Genomic DNA, 19,627 nt, shown 5'->3' with positions numbered 1-19,627 from the left:
GGTGTGGGCTCCTGTGCTGGATTTACTTTTTAAAGATTTACATTTTTTATTTGTATTTGTTTTTGCCTCTTGGGCCCAGCCCGACTCACACAAAGAAATGATGTATTAGTCAGTTACCCAATCAAGGTAGGACCCCCCCAGTTACCCATGTGGGCCCCCTACCTCCTCCCCTCATTTGATGATTAGCAGAGCGGCAGCAGGCTGTCTACACTCCTTGAGAGTGGGCTCCTGAATCATCCCATCGTTGGCGGTGCCGGTAAAAAAAAAAAAACTAAATATATACAGTGGGGCAAAAAAGTATTTAGTCAGCCACCAATTGTGCAAGTTCTCCCACTTAAAAAGATGAGGCCTGTAATTTTCATCATAGGTACACTTCAACTATGACAGACAAAATGAGAAAAAAAATCCAGAAAATCACATTGTAGGACTTTTTAATGATTTTATTTGCAAATTATGGTGGAAAATAAGTATTTTCATACACACAACATGAGCCACACATGACCCACATGCTCACACCAGCACCCAGGCAGAGCCAGCACTGGTGCATGTCCACGGTGAAGGAGGTGATGAGGCCCAGGCGGAGGTCGTGGCGGAGGGTCCAGGCGTTGGAGTTGGAGCGCAGGTCCCAGCCCACCAGGGAGCCGTTCACCGTAGGCCAGCACAGACTGGGCTCCAGAATTAAAATGGTGGACGTCCACCACGCAGCCGTCATCCTTCTGGTGCAGCAACCTGAGAGGACAGTCGATATAACAGACCTGGCCAAGATAAAGCATAGCAGTGCGACACAAACAACAAAACAGAGTTACACATAGAATTAACTAGGGTACAGTCAATAACACAAAAAAAAATGTCTATATACAGTGTGTGTAAATGGCGTGAGGTAGGCAATAAATAGGCCATAGTAGCAAATAATGACAATTTAGCAGATTAACACTGGAGTGATAAATGAGCAGATGATGTGCAAGTAGAGATACTGGTGTGCAAAAGAGCAGAAAAGTAAATAAAAACCATATGGGGATGAGGTAGGTAGATTGGGTGGGCTATTTACGGATGGACTATGTACAGCTGCAGCGATCGGTTAGCTGCTCAGATAGCTGATGTTTAAAGTTAGTGAGGGAAATATAAGTCTCCAGCTTCAAAGTGCTTTGTGTACCTCGGTAGAAAAGCGTTATATAAATCCAATAAATAATTATATCAACTACAGTAAATAAAACCAACTTAATGCTTGATCAACCCATGATGGATAGTACATACCTGGTCTGAAAGGGGTTAACTTTGGGTGATTTGGGGGACTTGTTGGCCTCGATGGCCAGGAGCTGGATGGAACCGTTGTCTGAGGCAGCAGCCAGGTAGTGTGACCCCTGACAGAAGGTCAACGTCTTCACGTGGCCCCCGACAGCATCAAAACATTCACACATGTTGGGTTGAGGCCTGTTGTTCATGAGTTTTTCCATCAACGTTTTGGTCATTTATAGCAGACGCTCTTATCCAGAGTGGCGCCCTTATCCAGAGTGTGTGATAAAGTGCGTCTCGGTGAGAGGTGTAGGAGTCAGGCGCAGGAGAGCAGGGATTTTTGGAGAAGCGTGTTTAATGTAGAGATCTGTACACATAGTCCACCAATACAAAATTGGCCCAGATGAATGTCCAAACAACGCGCACGAAGGAAAACAAACTCGTGTCAGTACACGGAGGAACAACCACAGTTCCGACACTACATACACATACGTCAATGCGAAAACAATAAACCGCATAGAATACTGAACGCTAATACTCACAAGCTTAATCCTGCACGAATTACGGCAGATAACAAATGCCCTATATACCCACAGAAATCAAAGCAATTGAAACCAGGTGTGAAAAGGAACACAGACAAAACAACCAGAAAAAGAAAAAGGGATCGGTAGCGGCTAGTAGACCGGTGACGCCGAGCGCCGCCCGAACAGGGAGAGGAGTTACCTTCAGTAGAAGTCCTGACAGAGTGACGCCCTTATCCAGAGTGACGCCCTTATCCAAGTGCATTCCAAGGAAATCTAAGATGGTCAACACAGGTAGAGCACATCGGTGAAAAGGTGAGCTGATGTCTGTTCCTCCTCTGATGAGCCTCTACTGACTCCCCATCCCTCATGCGGGAGCGTAATCATCGCCTGAAACTAATTTGCATAACGCAACGGACATAAATATCCCTAGAAAATATTGCTATTCATGAAAATCACAAATGAAATATATTGAGACACAGCTTAGCCTTTTGTTAATCACCCTGTCATCTTAGATTTCCAAAATATGCTTTACAGCCAAAGCTAGACAAGCATTTGTGATGGTCTAACCCACCCCAATGATGGTCTAACCCACCCCAATGATGGTCTAACCCACCCCAATGATGGTCTAACCCACCCCAATGATGGTCTAACCCACCCCAATGATGGTCTAACCCACCCCAATGATGGTCTAACCCACCCCAATGATGGTCTAACCCACCCCAATGATGGTCTAACCCACCCCAATGATGGTCTAACCCACCCCAATGATGGTCTAACCCACCCCAATGATGGTCTAACCCACCCCAATGATGGTCTAACCCACCCCAATGATGGTCTAACCCACCCCAATGATGGTCTAACCCACCCCAATGATGGTCTAACCCACCCCAATGATGGTCTAACCCACCCCAATGATGGTCTAACCCACCCCAATGATGGTCTAACCCACCCCAATGATGGTCTAACCCACCCCAATGATGGTCTAACCCACCCCAATGATGGTCTAACCCACCCCAATGATGTTCTAACCCACCCCAATGATGGTCTAACCCACCCCAATGATGGTCTAACCCACCCCAATGATGTTCTAACCCACCCCAATGATGTTCTAACCCACCCTAATGATGGTCTAACCCACCCCAATGATGGTCTAAGTCTAACCCACCCCAATGATGGTCTAACCCACCCCAATGATGGTCTAAGTCTAACCCACCCCAATGATGGTCTAATCCACCCCAATGATGGTCTAAGTCTAACCCACCCCAATGATGGTCTAAGCCTAACCCACCCCAATGATGGTCTAAGTCTAACCCACCCCAATGATGGTCTAATCGACCCCAATTATGGTCTAACCCACCCCAATGATGGTCTAAGTCTAACCCACCCCAAGGATGGTCTAACCCACCCCAAATGATGGTCTAACCCACCCCAATGATGGTCTAACCCACCCCAATGATGGTCTAACCCACCCCAATGATGGTCTAACCCACCCCAATGATGGTCTAACCCACCCCAATGATGGTCTAACCCACCCCAATGATGGTCTAACCCACCCCAATGATGGTCTAACCCACCCCAAATGATGGTCTAACCCACCCCAAATGATGGTCTAAGTCTAACCCACCCCAATGATGGTCTAAGTCTAATTCACTCCAATGACGGTCTAACCCACCCCAATGATGGTCTAACCCACCCCAATGATGGTCTAAGTCTAATCCACTCCAATGATGGTCTAACCCACCCCAATGATGGTCTAACCCACCCCAATGATGGTCTAACCCACCCCAATGATGGTCTAACCCACCCCAATGATGGTCTAACCCACCCCAATGATGGTCTAACCCACCCCAAATGATGGTCTAAGCCTAACCCACCTCAATGATGGCCTAACCCAGAGCCACTCCTTAAAGCGGACATATTTACGGACATATTCAATCAATCCCTATACCAGTCAGTCTGCTGTTCCCACATGCTTCAAGAGGGCCACCAGTGTTCCTGTTCCCAAGAAAGCTAAGTTAACTGAGCTAAACGACTACCGCCCCGTAGCCCTCACTTCCGTCATCATGAAGTGCTTTGAGAGACTAGTCAAGGCCCATATCACCTCCACCCTACCTGACACCCTAGACCCACTCCAATTTGCTTACCGCCCAAATAGGTCCACAGACGATGCAATCTCAACCACACTGCACACTGCCCTAACCCATCTGGACAAGAGGAATACCTATGTGAGAATGCTGTTCATCGACTACAGCTCGGCATTCAACACCATAGTACCCTCCAAGCTCGTCATCAAGCTCGAGACCCTGGATCTCGACCCCGCCCTGTGCAACTGGGTACTGGACTTCCTGACGGGCCGCCCCCAGGTGGTGAGGGTAGGCAACAACATCTCCACCCCGCTGATCCTCAACACTGATGTAAAGGCCATCAGACTGTTAAACAGCCACCACTAACATTGAGTGGCTGCTGCCAACACACTGACTCAACTCCAGCCACTTTAATAATGGGAATTGATGTCAAATATATCACTAGCCACTTTAAACAATGCTACTTAATATAATGTTTACATACCCTACATTATTCATCTCATATGCATACGTATATACTGTACTCTATATCATCTACTGCATCCTTATGTAATACATGTATCACTAGCCACTTTAACTATGCCACTTTGTTTACATACTCATCTCATATGTATATACTGTACTCGATACCATCTACTGTATCTTGCCTATGCTGCTCTGTACCATCACTCATTCATATATCTTTATGTACATATTCTTTATCCCCTTACACTGTGTATAAGACAGTAGTTTTGGAATTGTTAGTTAGATTACTTGTTGGTTATTACTGCATTGTCGGAACTAGAAGCACAAGCATTTCGCTACACTCGCATTAACATCTGCTAACCATGTGTATGTGACAAATAAAATTTGATTTGATTTGAAGCTGTGATCTGCATAAGGTGAAGCAGCACCACTGGTGGCCGCAGACACGTTTGTTATTGTTTTTAAATGTGGCAGAGGAGCATCCTGCATCGTGGTAAACAAAAATCACAGTACATAATCTGCTGTTCTGTCGCACGTTCAATGATGTGCAAAATATGTTTGAAGTAACGTCTTTGTTGTTGTAATACTGCAAGCGGACGTGTCAGTTTCACCGCTACAGATTCCAGCTTTAGCTAAACTGGAGCTGGTTGGTTATTGGTTACTACTTGGTTAACTGGTTGGTTACTACTTGGTTAACTGATTGGTTGCTACTAGGTTAACTGGTTGGTTGCTACTAGGTTAACTGGTTGGTTGTTGTTTACTACTTGGTTAACTGGTTGGTTGCTACTTGGTTAACTGGTTGGTTACTACTTGGTTAACTGGTTGGTTACTACTTGGTTAACTGGTTGGTTGCTACTAGGTTAACTGGTTGGTTGCTACTAGGTTAACTGGTTGGTTGTTGTTTACTACTTGGTTAACTGGTTGGTTGCTACTTGGTTAACTGGTTGGTTGCTACTAGGTTAACTGGTTGGTTACTACTTGGTTAACTGGTTGGTTGCTACTAGGTTAACTGGTTGGTTGTTGTTTACTACTTGGTTAACTGGTTGGTTGCTACTTGGTTTACTACTTGGTTAACTGGTTGATTGTTGGTTACAACTTGGTTAACTGGTTGATTGTTGGTTACAACTTGGTTAACTGGTTGGTTATTGTTTACTACTTGGTTAACTGGTTGATTGTTGGTTACCACTTGGTTAACTGGTTGGTTATTGGTTACTACTTGGTTAACTGGTTGGTTGTTGTTTACTACTTGGTTAACTGGTTGATTGTTGGTTACCACTTGGTTAACTGGTTGGTTATTGGTTACTACTTGGTTAACTGGTTGGTTGCTACTAGGTTAACTGGTTGGTTATTGGTTACTATTTGGTTGGCGTACCTGGTGGTAGTGGTTTTGCCCTCCATCTTCTGGCTGTCCCAGACCTTGACGGTGCCGTCGTTGGAGGCCGTGGCGAAGATGGAGTGCTCGTCTGACACACGGATACGGTTGACAGCAGACTTGTGCTCATGGAGGTGGGCCACTAGAAGACCCTTAGGGGGCCACCCTGCAGAGCAAAACAACAACACAATGTGGATGTGGAGGGGCCCTGACTAACCCTACTGCTTGTTGACATTTCTGATGTGCTTAGTCCAAATTGGCAAGAAACACACCTCTAGTGGTATATTCAATAATACAATGACCAAAAAAGAATACATTGTGGAGTCAATAGTTTGACTTTATTTATTTTTACAGGGACATGGCACTACTTTATGGCACTACTTTACCTTGGAGGCGGACGACTCTCCCATTCAGCGCTCTCCATCATCTGCTTGGCCATGCGCTCTGCGCTGCACTGCTCTCTCTTCTGCTGCACCAGATGTTGAAGCTCCGCCTTGCACGTGTTGAGACGACGCTGATAGGTTGAGACTGCGCCTGCAGACTGCCCCACAGGGACACCAAGGGAGGCTGTGGTCTTCCTGGTCTGAGTCCCCGCCCCTTCAGGCACCTGGTGGAGTACACAGAGATAGAAGGTAGACTACCAGAGTGGACCAGGCTATAAAATAAATCAATTAGTATATCAATCAATAGATCATTCAACACTCGTCCCCGCTTATTCTTAGCAGACATCATAGGTTAACCCCTTATGTACCGTGGGGAGCTGTGGTGCCGTAGCCGCTGACTCCTGAGAGCCAAACATGCTCTTCCACTCTTCATTCATGTTGGAGTCCTGTTTGGTGTGTTTCCGGGCTGAAGACAGAAAGAGAAATACAGAAAAAGCTAAGAAACACTAGTTAAGAAGCATTCAGCACTGGAGGTCAAAAGCTTGGGGACTGTTGGATTAAATAGCCATTAAGTTGAAGGGGGCTCCCTATTTTCAGCTATTCCAATAAGCCATGGAGAAGGCACTACGGTTTCAAACATCTAATGAAAATACTAACGGGAGACGGCAGGCATTAAAAGGAGTTGAAGGCCAATGCAGATACAACAGGTTTTAAGACCACCAGACTACGTGAAGCAGTTGGGAGCTGGGAGATATGCTAATCACAGGACATGTTATAGTGAGTAGTTAAATTAGTCACCAGCAGCAGTCCAACACTCCAAAAGGACAGTTCCATGCGATTGAAACATACCAGCTGCAACACACAGTTACTTTTAGCCCACGGTAAATTGTGTCAGACAAGCTACTAACAGTGCCTATGAAAAAAACACTCCAAAACACCAAACAGGTTAGATGTTAATGTACTGTACCTGTTATCCTATGGCGTAGATACATAACACAATCTTTCAGTATGTCCTTGAATAAATACTTTCTATTGAATACCATGGAGTCTAGCCCTATATGGGATTTAACTGGTATAGTGTTACTTAAACAGACTAAGGACCTTTGATCCATTGTTTACACTACTGCCAGTGAGCACTTACGCCTTTTTAACAAAACGTGATTTGCCCTAGTGGGGAGTCTGCCTGGTATGTTAACAAAACTCAAGACCAGTCGGACATTTTATTTGACTACAGGGAAAAGAAGATGTTTGTGTGCTGCCGCAGGAATAGCCAAATAAAGGTTTGAACTGAACACTAACATGTACTGCTCTGTCGTGTGTAGACAGCCACAGAGGTAATGAGAAAATGTGAAAACTCTGCTTGTCCTGATGCAGTTTAACCCATCTAGTGAATTAAATGTAATGAGGCGATGTGGGTAATCTGGGGGAAATGATGTCTGTATGGGATTATTTGTTATGCACATCATTACAGGCTAAACCACACCAGCAATATACCAGATGCTGTGGCGATGAAGTCTGCAAACAGAAATTACAGGTCATTGATATCAAACATGGGGAAAATATAACAACTATAAATCAAGCTATCCAATCTTTTCAGTGTCTACACACAAGTGTTTTTTTTCTTCAATAATTGGGCAAAAGATCAGAATTGGGGTGTCTGTGTAAATGCAGCATTTGGGTTTGTGTACCCCTCTGCTATTACAGGGGTGTACTTTGACCACCAGGTGTCAGTGGCGTCCCTACCTCTCTTGTCCTCGGCCTCCTGTTTAGGTTTGACCAGGTCCACCTGGCGTCCCATGATACCCAGCGTGGCCAGGTCAATGACCCCGCTCTGGACTGCCTCCCCCAGGTGGCTCTGGTCTCCCATGTTGGCCTTGGCCTTGTTGGACTTGAGCATGAAGTCCTTCAGTGCTAGCAGCTTGTCCTCTTCAGCCTCCGTCATCCCCTAGAATAAACAATTATCCCCATCGTTGTGATCATCATCATCATAACAATAATGGTCAAACGTTGTGCATTATATGGAAACATTACATTTCCCATCCATGTAACGTTGAGACATCACCCCGCCCTCTGACCTGAGAGAGCAGTTTCTTAAGCAGCTGGGCAATGGCGGGGTCCTCCGGAATGGGGCATTCTGGGAGTGAGCCGCTGCGCTTCTTCTGCCGCAGCAGCAGGTGGCGGAAGAGGCTGGCGATGTCTTTGGAGCGCAGGGAGTAGTCGAAGATGGAGCGGCTCACTGGCTCCTTCAGCACACTCAGAAGTACTATCTCTTTATCAATCTGAGAGGAAACACAGCCTCATTTAACATAGCACAGTATCACACCATAACATAACATAGCACAGTACACCATAACATAGCATAGTACAGTATACCATAACACAGCATAGCACAGTACACCATAACATAGCATAGTACAGTATACCATAACCCAGCATAGTACAGTACACCATAACATAGCATAGTACAGTACACCATAACATAGCATAGTACAGTATACCATAACCCAGCATAGTACAGTACACCATAACATAGCATAGTACAGTATACCATAACACAGCATAGTACAGTACACCATAGCATAGCACAGTACACCATAGCATAGTACAGTACACCATAGCATAGTACAGTACACCATAGCATAGTACAGTATACCATAACACAGCATAGTACAGTACACCATAGCATAGCACAGTATACCATAACACAGCATAGTACAGTACACCATAACATAGTACAGCACACCACAACATAACACAGCACACCATAACACAGCACAACATAACACAGCACACCACAACATAGCACAGCACACCACAACATAGCACAGCACACCACAACATAGCACAGCACACCACAACATAGCACAGCACAGCACACCATAACACAGCACACCACAACATAGCACAGCACACCATAACATAGTACAGCACACCACAACATAGCACACCACAACATAGCACAGCACACCATAACATAGTACAGCACACCACAACATAGCACACCACAACATAGCACAGTACACCAAATCAAATCAAATTTTATTTGTCACATACACATGGTTAGCAGATGTTAATGCGAGTGTAGCGAAATGCTTGTGCTTCTAGTTCCGACAATGCAGTAATAACCAACGAGTAATCTAGCTAACAATTCCAAAACTACTACCTTATACACACAAGTGTAAAGGGATAAAGAATATGTACATAAAGATATATGAATGAGTGATGGTACAGAGTGGCATAGGCAAGATGCAGTAGATGGTATCGAGTACAGTATATACATATGAGATGAGTATGTAAACAAAGTGGCATAGTTTATCTTGTTCACGCTACCACGTTCCTCAAGGGGTACCACCCCCCCTGCTCAACTGAAACAGTGGCGCACAGAATGCAAAAATATTCTTAGAAATATTTAACCTCCACACATTAACAAGTCCAATAGCTCAAATGAAAGATAAACACCTTGTTCATCTACCCAGCAAGTCAGATTTCTAAAATGTTTTACGGCGAAAACAGCACATATTTATGTCAAACCACCACCAAAGATACGGCTAATTTAAATAGCCATATTTGTCAAACAAAAGATGCGATCACAAAAGCAGGATTAAAAGAAAAATAATTCACTAACCTTTTGAAAATCTTCATCAGATGACAGTAATAGGACATGTTATACAGTACATTTATGTTTTTTTCAATAATATGTTATTTATATCCATAAATCACTGTTTACATTGACGGCCATGTTCAAAAAATGCTACTAGAATGTCCGGAGAAATTATGATAACTCTGCCAGATAACAGCAATACACATCATAAACTTTGACTAAATATACATGTTCTACATATAGTTAGAAAGATACACTCCTTCTTAATGCAATCGCTTTGTCACATTTATTTTTAACGTTACAGAAATCGTTCACTATTCAATAATCTGAGACGGCGCTCAGACATTAGCAATATTTCTCCGCTATGTTGGAGTCAACAGAAACACAAAATTACCACATAAATATTCCCTTACCTTTGATGGTCTTCGATCATAAGTCGTGTAAGGAGTCATACTTACCAAAAACTGCGTTTAGTTTTCAAGTCTGTGTCTTTGTGTTCTCAAACGCGACAAATTCCGGCTGAAATGTAGCCAAAATTCAAGGGGTTGCGCATCAAAACTTCAAAATTACATATTATATGTCGACTAAACTGGTCAAACTAAGTGCAGAATCAAGCTTTAGGATGTTCTAAAAGTGCAAAACAATTCTCAACTCGAACAGACAAACTGGTATCGTGTAGTGATTCCTGGAACAAAGGGACCTCCAGGTGCAAAACGCGCATGAAAGTGCATGTGTTTTCACGTGACACCAATGCTTTTGCCCGCCAACGGGTCAATGCATGCGCGATTCTCACAATGATACGCCCTATTGAAAGAAGACATCTCGCTGAAGAGATAGAAACTGTTCCCAGATCCGTAGCTGGTTGGGAAGGGTGGGGGCGATGACGTCAAAGTTGGCCCAAATTTCCTGATGACAGAGAGAGTTTGGGAGAATGGCTTCCCTGTGAGTTCTGCTTTACATAGAGACATAATTTGAACGGTTTTAGAAGCTTTAGAGTGTTTTCTATTCAATAATTATTATTATATGCATATATTAGCAATTTTGGACAAATTATTTTTCTGTTTACTATGGGCACGCAATTCCTCCAAAGGGGGCAGTATTCTGCCTAGCCCTAACAGGTTTTAAAGTGGCTAGTGATACATGTATTACATAAATATGCAGTAGATGATATAGAGTACAGTATATACGTATACATATGAGATAAATCATGTAGGGTATGTAAACATTATATTAAGTAGCATTGTTTAAAGTGACTAGTGATATATTTTACATCAAATCCCATCAATTCCCATTATTAAAGTGGCTGGAGTTGAGTCAGTGTGTTTGAAGCAGCCACTCAATGTTAGTGGTGGCTGTTTAACAGTCTGATGGCCTTGAGATAGAAGCTGTTTTTCAGTCTCTCGGTCCCAGCTTTGATGCACCTGTACTGACCTCGCCTTCTGGATGATAGCGGGGTGAACAGGCAGTGGCTCGGTGGTTGTTGTCCTTGATGATCTTTATGGCCTTCCTGTGACATCGGGTGGTGTAGGTGTCCTGGAGGGCAGGTAGTTTGCCCCCGGTGATGCGTTGTGCAGACCTCACTACCCTCTGGAGAGCCTTACGGTTGTGGGCGGAGCAGTTGCCGTACCAGGCGGTGATACAGCCCGACAGGATGCTCTCGATTGTGCATCTGTAGAAGTTTGTGAGTGCTCAGGAGGCCGAATTTCTTCTGCCTCCTGAGGTTGAAGAGGCGCTGCTGCGCCTTCTTCACGATGCTGTCTGTGTGAGTGGACCAATTCAGTTTGTCTGCGATGTGTACGCCGAGGAACTTAAAACTTACTACCCTCTCCACTACTGTCCCGTCGATGTGGATAGGAGGGTGCTCCCTCTGCTGTTTCCTGAAGTACACAATCATCTCCTTAGTTTTGTTGACGTTGAGTGTGAGGTTATTTTCCTGACACCACACTCCGAGGGCCCTCACCTCCTCCCTGTAGGCCGTCTCGTCGTTGTTGGTAATCAAGCCTACCACTGTTGTGTCGTCCGCAAACTTGATGATTGAGTTGGATGCGTGCGTGGCCACGCAGTCGTGGGCGAACAGGGAGTACAGGAGAGGGCTCAGAACGCACCCTTGTGGGGCCCCAGTGTTGAGGATCAGCGGGGTGGAGATGTTGTTACCTACCCTCACCACCTGGGGGCGGCCCGTCAGGAAGTCCAATACCCAGTTGCACAGGGCGGGGTCGAGACCCAGGGTCTCGAGCTTGATGACGAGTTTGGAGGTTACTATGGTGTTAAATGCTGAGCTGTAGTCGACGAACAGCATTCTCACATAGGTATTCCTCTTGTCCAGATGGGTTAGGGCAGTGTGCAGTGTGGTTGAGATTGCATCGTCTGTGGACCTATTTGGGCGGTAAGCAAATTGGAGTGGGTCTAGGGTGTCAGGTAGGGTGGAGGTGATATGGTCCTTGACTAGTCTCTCAAAGCACTTCATGATGACGGAAGTGAGTGCTACGGGGCGGTAGTCGTTTAGCTCAGTTACCTTAGCTTTCTTGGGAACAGGAACAATGGTGGCCCTCTTGAAGCATGTGGGAACAGCAGACTGGGATAGGGATTGATTGAATATGTCCGTAAACACACCAGCCAGCTGGTCTGCGCATGCTCTGAGGGTGCGGCTGGGGATGCCGTCTGGGCCTGCAGCCTTGCGAGGGTTAACACGTTTAAATGTTTTACTCACCTCGGCTGCAGTGAAGGAGAGTCAGCATGTTTTGGTTGCGGGCCGTGTCAGTGGCACTGTATTGTCCTCAAAGCGGGCAAAAAAGTGATTTAGTCTGCCTGGGAGCAAGGCATCCTGGTCCGTGACTGGGCTGGTTTTCTTTTTGTAATCCGTGATTGACTGTAGACCCTGCCACATACCTCTTGTGTCTGAGCTGTTGAATTGCGATTCTACTTCAATTGTGACATCTTCAACGCGCGTTCTAATGAACTCGCTCCCCGAATCAGCGTATTCGTCAATGTTGTTGTTTGACGCAATACGAAACATATCCCAGTCCACGTGATGGAAGCATAACATAGCACAGTACACCACAACATAGCACAGTACACCATAACATAGCACAGCACACCACAACATAGCATAGTACACCATAACATAGTATACCATACCATAACATAGCACAGTACACCATAGTATAGCACAGCATAACATAGCACAGTACAGCACACCATAACACAGCACAGTACACAATAACATAGTACAGTACACCATAACATAGCATAGTACAGCACACCAAAACACAGTACAACATAGCATAGTATACACTAACATAGTATAGTACACCATAACATAGCATAGTACACCATAACATAGTACAGTACACCATATCATAGCACAGTACATCACACAATAATATAGCACAGTATATCACACAATAATATAGCACAGTACACAATAACATAGCACAGTACAGCACACCATAACATAGCATAGCACAGTACATCATAACATAGCACAGTATAACATAGCATAGTATATACTAACATAGCATACCATAACATAGCACATAGCACTTACCCACGATGCTGTCGAAGAAGGCTCCCCGGAGATGCCAGTCATTCTTGTCGTTCAGGAAAGTGATCATGTGGGACAGGAGCACGTCGTTGGCCTTCTGCCGGCCGAAGAAGACGCAGAGCCGCGTGATGCCATTCTCCATCAGAGACTGCTTGACGATGTTCTCCGAGTCGCTCAGTAACGTAACCACCTTCTGCTGCACCATCTCATGAAGCGCCTGCAGCTCTGTCAGGAGGAACAGGAAGTCAGAACAGAATATAATTTTCCCAAGGGAGCATTCGGGTGCGACATTCAGTATCCATGTTTCGGTGATAAACCTCTACCTCCGATCTGATATTTGAGAGAGAGGAGGCCTTAAAATTACCAGAGTCGTAGTTCTCGTTGGGGTGGAGGGTCTCCTCTGTGTCCTCCCCATTCAAGTCGTGCTCCATATTCAGGTAATTCTCCTGAACGAGCTCTAAAAAACGCAAAGCTGTCTCAGCCAGGTGGGCTATGTTCTCTGAGAAAAGGAGAGAGGTGAATGGATAGGCATTACAAACAACATAAATACTGTCAACCTTTGGACAATTAAGTGTGTAATCATATTTAGAGCAACCCGTGGTCATTGTCAGCCCATCGTCGTCCTGCGCCAGGTGGGCGATGCCTGGCAGGATGTACTCTGGGTAGATGTTGACATCGTTACGGGGAACCTCCTTCACCAGCGCCAGCACCTTGGCTAGGGTGCGCACGGCCTGGGCCCTAACCCGTGGCGCCAGGTCGCTGCAGAAGTGCAGCAGGTATGGCGTGATGCGGTCCAGCAGCGTCTCCACCCTGAGGCAGCCTGCCAGGTGCAGCACCAGCTCCAGAGCCGCCAGCTTGGAGTCGCACGAACGCAGCGTCTGGAGGCAGGAGGTGATGACAGACACCAGCACCACCAGACCCTGATCCTCCTTGGTCGACACCACACTCGACTCCTGGTCCCCCTTCTCAGGCTTCTCCGTCGACCCACCTGACCCTCCCTCGCGGAGGTTATGGAGGATGTTATCCAGGTCCTTGCGGATGACCAGCACACGCTCGTCTGCCGACTGGAAGGTCTCCTTGGCAAACTGGGCCTTGTAGGGCTGCAGAAAGGTATAGAAGATGTCTGGGAAGGCGTTACCTCTCTGCTGCTTCAGGTACTCCTCCGCAGTCAGACGCTTCTCCGGCTCCCGCTGCACCATCTGGGCCACCTAGGAGGAGAAAAGAGGGTTTTGGTGGTTACCAGGAGACAGCGGTACACTTAACAATTGGTGCTCAGGATGAATTTAGTATTTCACAAGAACATCTTCACGTGAAGATAAAACATATAGACTTACTAGTTCTCTGATGTAATGGTCTTCTATTTTCATGAGAACATGCTCTGTCTGGAAGTGTCCTTTGCGATACGCCAGAAGTTGGGAGAGATCAAACAGTGGTACTCCCTCTGTGAAGAGTTCTGCGATCACACAACCTAAAACATGAAATAACAGCCAGGGAAGGGGAATGTACATTAGATGTTTAAACACTCTCAATGTCGATCATACAACTACTCCATGGCATCCACTTATCTCTCTCTCTATTGCCCCTAAACAGAAAATATGTTTCAGCTATGAAAGTTACCTGCTGAGAAAATATCCATTGCCTGTTTGAGCTCTCCCCTGCTCCTCTGGCTGTTGCTGGTGAGGTCCACCAGAGGGGTATTCTGGTCACAGCATAGTTCAGTACAGTATACGTTCTTTGCTTCACGGAAACATGGCTCACTGGAGAGACGCTATCGGAGTCGGTGCAGCCAGCTGGTTTCTCCACGCATCGCGCCGACAGAAACAAACATCTTTCTGGTAAGAAGAGGGGCGGGGCGTATGCTTTATGGTTAACGAGACGTGGTGTGGTCACGACAACATACAGGAACTCAAGTCCTTCTGTTCACCTGATTTAGAATTCCTCACAATCAAATGTCGACCGCATTATCTACCAAGGGAATTCTCTTCGATTATAATCACAGCCGTATATATTCCCCCCCAAGCAGACACATCGATGGCTCTGAACGAACTTTATTTGACTCTTTGCAAACTGGAATCCACATATTCTGAGGCTGCATTCATTGTAGCTGGGGATTTTAACAAGGCTAATCTGAAAACAAGACTCCCTAAATTGTATCAGCATATCGATTGCGCAACCAGGGCTGGCAAAACCTTGGATCATTGCTATTCTAACTTCCGCACCGCATATAAGGCCCTCTCCCGCTCTCCTTTCGGAAAAGCTGACCACGACTCCATTTTGTTGCTCCCTGCCTACAAACAGAAACTAAAACAAGAAGCTCCCGTGCTGAGGTCTGTTCAACGCTGGTCCGACCAATCTGATTCCACGCTCCAAGACTGCTTCCATCACGTGGACTGGGATATGTTTCGTATTGCGTCAGACAACAACATTGACGAATACGCTGATTCGGTGAGCGAGTTCATTAGAACGTGCGTTGAAGAAAGCACTCACAAACTTCTACAGATGCACAATCGAGAGCATCCTGTCGGGCTGTATCACCGCCTGGTACGGCAACTGCTCCGCCCAAAACCGTAAGGCTCTCCTGAGGGTAGTGAGGTCTGCACAACGCATCACCGGGGGCAAACTACCTGCCCTCCAGGACACCTACACCACCCGATGTCACAGGAAGGCCATAAAGATCATCAAGGACAACAACCACCCGAACCACTGCCTGTTCACCCCGCTATCATCCAGAAGGCGAGGTCAGTACAGGTGCATCAAAGCTGGGACCCAGAGACTGAAAAACAGCTTATATCTCAAGGCCATCAGACTGTTAAACAGCCACCACTAACATTGAGTGGCTGCTGCCAACACACTGACTCAACTCCAGCCACTTTAATAATGGGAATTGATGTCAAATATATCACTAGCCACTTTAAACAATGCTACTTAATATAATGTTTACATACCCTACATTATTCATCTCATATGTCTACGTATATACTGTACTCTATATCATCTACTGCATCTTTATGTAATACATGTATCACTAGCCACTTTAAACTATGCCACTTTGTTTACCTACTCATCTCATATGTATATACTGTACTCGATACCATCGACTGCATCTTGCCTATGCCGTTCTGTACCATCACTCATTCACATATCTTTAGGTACATATTCTTTATCCCTTTACACTTGTTGTGTATAAGGTAGTAGTTTTGGAATTGTTAGTTAGATTACTCGTTGGTTATTACTGCATTGTCGGAACTAGAAGCACAAGCATTTCGCTACACTCGCATTAACATCTGCTAACCATGTGTATGTGACAAATAAAATTTGATTTGATTTGATTTATACACACCTTAATATACAAAACATTAAGAACACCTTCATAATATTGAGTTGCACACCCTTTTTGCCCTCAGAACAGTTCGTTGGGGAATGGACTCTACGAGGTGTCCAAAGCGTTCCACAGGGATGCTGGCCCCTGTTGACTCCAAAGCTTCCCACAGTTGTGTCAAATTGGCTGGATGTCCTTTGGGTGGTGGACCATTGTTAATACAAACATGAAACTGTTGAGCGTGAAATACCCAGCAACCTTGCAGTTCTTGACACAAACCGGTGCACCTGACACCTACTACCACACCCCATTCAAAGGCACTTCAATATTTTGTCTTGGCCATTCACCCTCTCAATGGCACACATACACAAGCCACGTCTCAATTGTCTCAAGGCTTAACAAAATGATTTAAACCCGTCTCCTCCCCTTCTTCTAGACTGATTGAGGTGGATTTAATAAGTGACATCAATAAGGGATCATAGCTTTCACCTGGATTCACCTGGTCAGTCTCATGGAAAGAGCAGGTGTTCATAATGTTTTGTGCACCATGTAGTTCAGTACAGTAAATTGTACACTGCTGTATAAACATATAAAACAGATATCTATCATTGATTCAGACTGACCAAATTAAAAAAAACTACTTTTCAACGTCCATTGACATCGGTCCGCAGTGGGTGAGATGGGGGGGTGTCAATAAGAGCTGGGAGAGGTGGCATTAATGAGAGGTGGCATTAACGAGAGGGAGTTAGGTTGTCCAGACTGTTTTTCACACTTTTGCTTTGACCACCACGTGACAGAGAAAAAAAACAGTTATGAGCTTAACATAACAGTATGCCAGTGGAAGGGAGGACAGTTGGCAGGTGACCCACAGTTGGTTTGTGACAACTATGAATTTCCATTGTAGCCAATTCAATTGCAGTCATTCCGTTAGGGCCCGATTCCGACCTGAAGTGTGCTTAAATGGAATGCAATTCCCTATTTAATGCACTTTTTTCTATGAAAAAATGACGTGAATGAAGGGCTACAGTAGCCTGAACAGCACTCTGGGGTAGTACCATGGTGTAGCCAGAGGACAGCTAGCTTCAATACAACACCTAGGAGGCTCATGGTTCTTGCACAGTAATTATGACAACTTCCGGAAGACGTCCTCCAACCTATCAGAGCGCTAGCAGCATGAACTGACAAGTTGTTCATCCAATCTAAGGATCAGAGAAAGAATTTAGAACTGAAAGCATAGCCTACAGCTAGCTAGCATAGCAGTGCATAAAATGGAGGTGAGCAGTTGACTCAAGTAGAGATTAAGACAGTAGTTTGACAGATTTGAACAAATGAATGTCTTCAAAAATGAAGGAGAAGCAAGAGAGAGTGTAAGCTAGCTATATTTTGTTGTATTTTCATTTTGTTAGCTAGCGAATGCAGCTAGCTAGTTTAGCCTACTCAAACAGCCGGTTCAAACAAACAAAGATTGGAGCCATGTTAGCTAGCTGGCTATCCAACAATGGAGCTCTTCCAAGGTAAGCTTTTGGTTTTATTAATTTAATGCCACCAGGGCCTGCCAGTTTAACTGCTAAATTGCACTGCATGATTGTAGTGGGTTTACTAACACGTTAGTTCTAGTAGTCATGTTGACTATGACGTTAGCTAATATGGTGATAACGATGTAGGCTGTGTGTAGCGGTTGTCGGTTATGGTATGAAGGTTTGGCTTGGAAAGGTTTTCGTCTAGTCACAGACAGCTGTTGTGTGACCAGTCCACAAGCGAAGGAAAAAGGTGAGAGGAGGAGAACGTGTAGATGCGAGAAGGAATTATACAACGAGAAAAGTGATAATGCTGTTTCTATGTGGCTACTATTCTATGTGGCTACTATGAAAGTGAACTGTTTGAAGGTGCTCATGTCGATTCTGTTGAAAATAATTTCTTAAAACAGAAGCAAACTGAACAGGAATAAACATTACTGAATTTGTCCAATAGAAACTCTTGTTTGTAACTAATGATTACACCTTAGATCTGGCAGATGTAGGCAAGAGTGTGCAAGGCATTTATTTGATTTAACTAGGCAAGTCCGTTAAGAACAAATTCTTATTTACAATGACGGCCTACCCCGGCCAAACCCAGACAACGAGCAGAAGTAACGTTAGCTAGATGACTAAATACCGCAGAGGCTAACGTTCAGACGCCTTCCCTTTTCCCACATTTTGTTGTAGCCTAATTCTAAAATGGATTACATTTATTTTTGTTCCATCCATCTACACACAATACCCCATAATGACAAAGCAAAAAATAGGTTTAGAATTTTTTGCAAATGTATATATTTTTTTAAAAAACTAAACAAAAACGGAAATATTTACATAAGTATTCAGACCTTTTACTCTGTACTTTGTTGAAGCACCTTTGGCAGCGATTACAGCTTAGAGTCTTCTTGGGTATGACGCTACAAGCTTGGCACACCTGTATTTGGGGAGTTTCTCCCATTGTTCTCTACAGATCCTCTCAAGCTCTATCAGATTGGATGGGGAGTGTCGCTGCACAGCTATTTTCAGGTCTGTCCAGAGATGTTCGATCGGGTTCAAGTCCGGGCTCTGGCTGGGCCACTCAAGGACATTCAGAGACTTGTCCCGAAGCCACTCCTGCATTGTCTTGGCTGTGTGCTTGGGGTCATTGTCCTGTTGGAAGGTAAACCTTCACCCCAGTCCGAGGTCATCATCAAGGAGCTCTCTGTTTCCCTCGATCCTAACTAGTTTCCCAGTCCCTGCCGTTACCCGGACTATTTGCATTGTGTGCCCCCCCCAGCCCCTCTTTTACGCTGCTGCTAGTGTAACAGGGTTATATTGGTGATTCCCCTTGCCACTTTATTGTTAAGCCAATGGGTTTTTGGTTTGAGTTTGTCTTGCCTTCACCTACTCAACATGGCATCTTATTGGCTGGTTTGCGTAGCTTGCTTACGAGGGGGGATGTTCCAGTTAGAATTGTCTCAGTGAACAAGCACCAAACCAGCGGTAAGTTGTTGGTTGCAAAGCACTGTACATCAAAAGTGATTTTTTATACTCTCAAGTGATGATTTAAATGTACAATTTATATCAAATTGTTTGTAAATGTTATTCA

At 45.0% G+C, this 19,627-nt stretch overlaps 1 pseudogene; it reads right to left on the bottom strand.

Annotated features, from left to right (window-relative positions):
• Positions 1-425: 425 nt before the first annotated feature.
• LOC121846251 lies at positions 426-14,905 on the bottom strand (annotated as a pseudogene).
• Between the last annotated feature and the right edge of the window lie 4,722 nt (positions 14,906-19,627).

This window comes from Oncorhynchus tshawytscha, linkage group LG03, assembly GCF_018296145.1.
Source record: "Oncorhynchus tshawytscha isolate Ot180627B linkage group LG03, Otsh_v2.0, whole genome shotgun sequence".
NCBI classification, from domain to species: domain Eukaryota; kingdom Metazoa; phylum Chordata; class Actinopteri; order Salmoniformes; family Salmonidae; genus Oncorhynchus; species Oncorhynchus tshawytscha.
The sequence above is the reverse complement of the archived record's forward strand: the minus strand, read 5'-3'. Positions and strand labels throughout refer to the sequence as shown.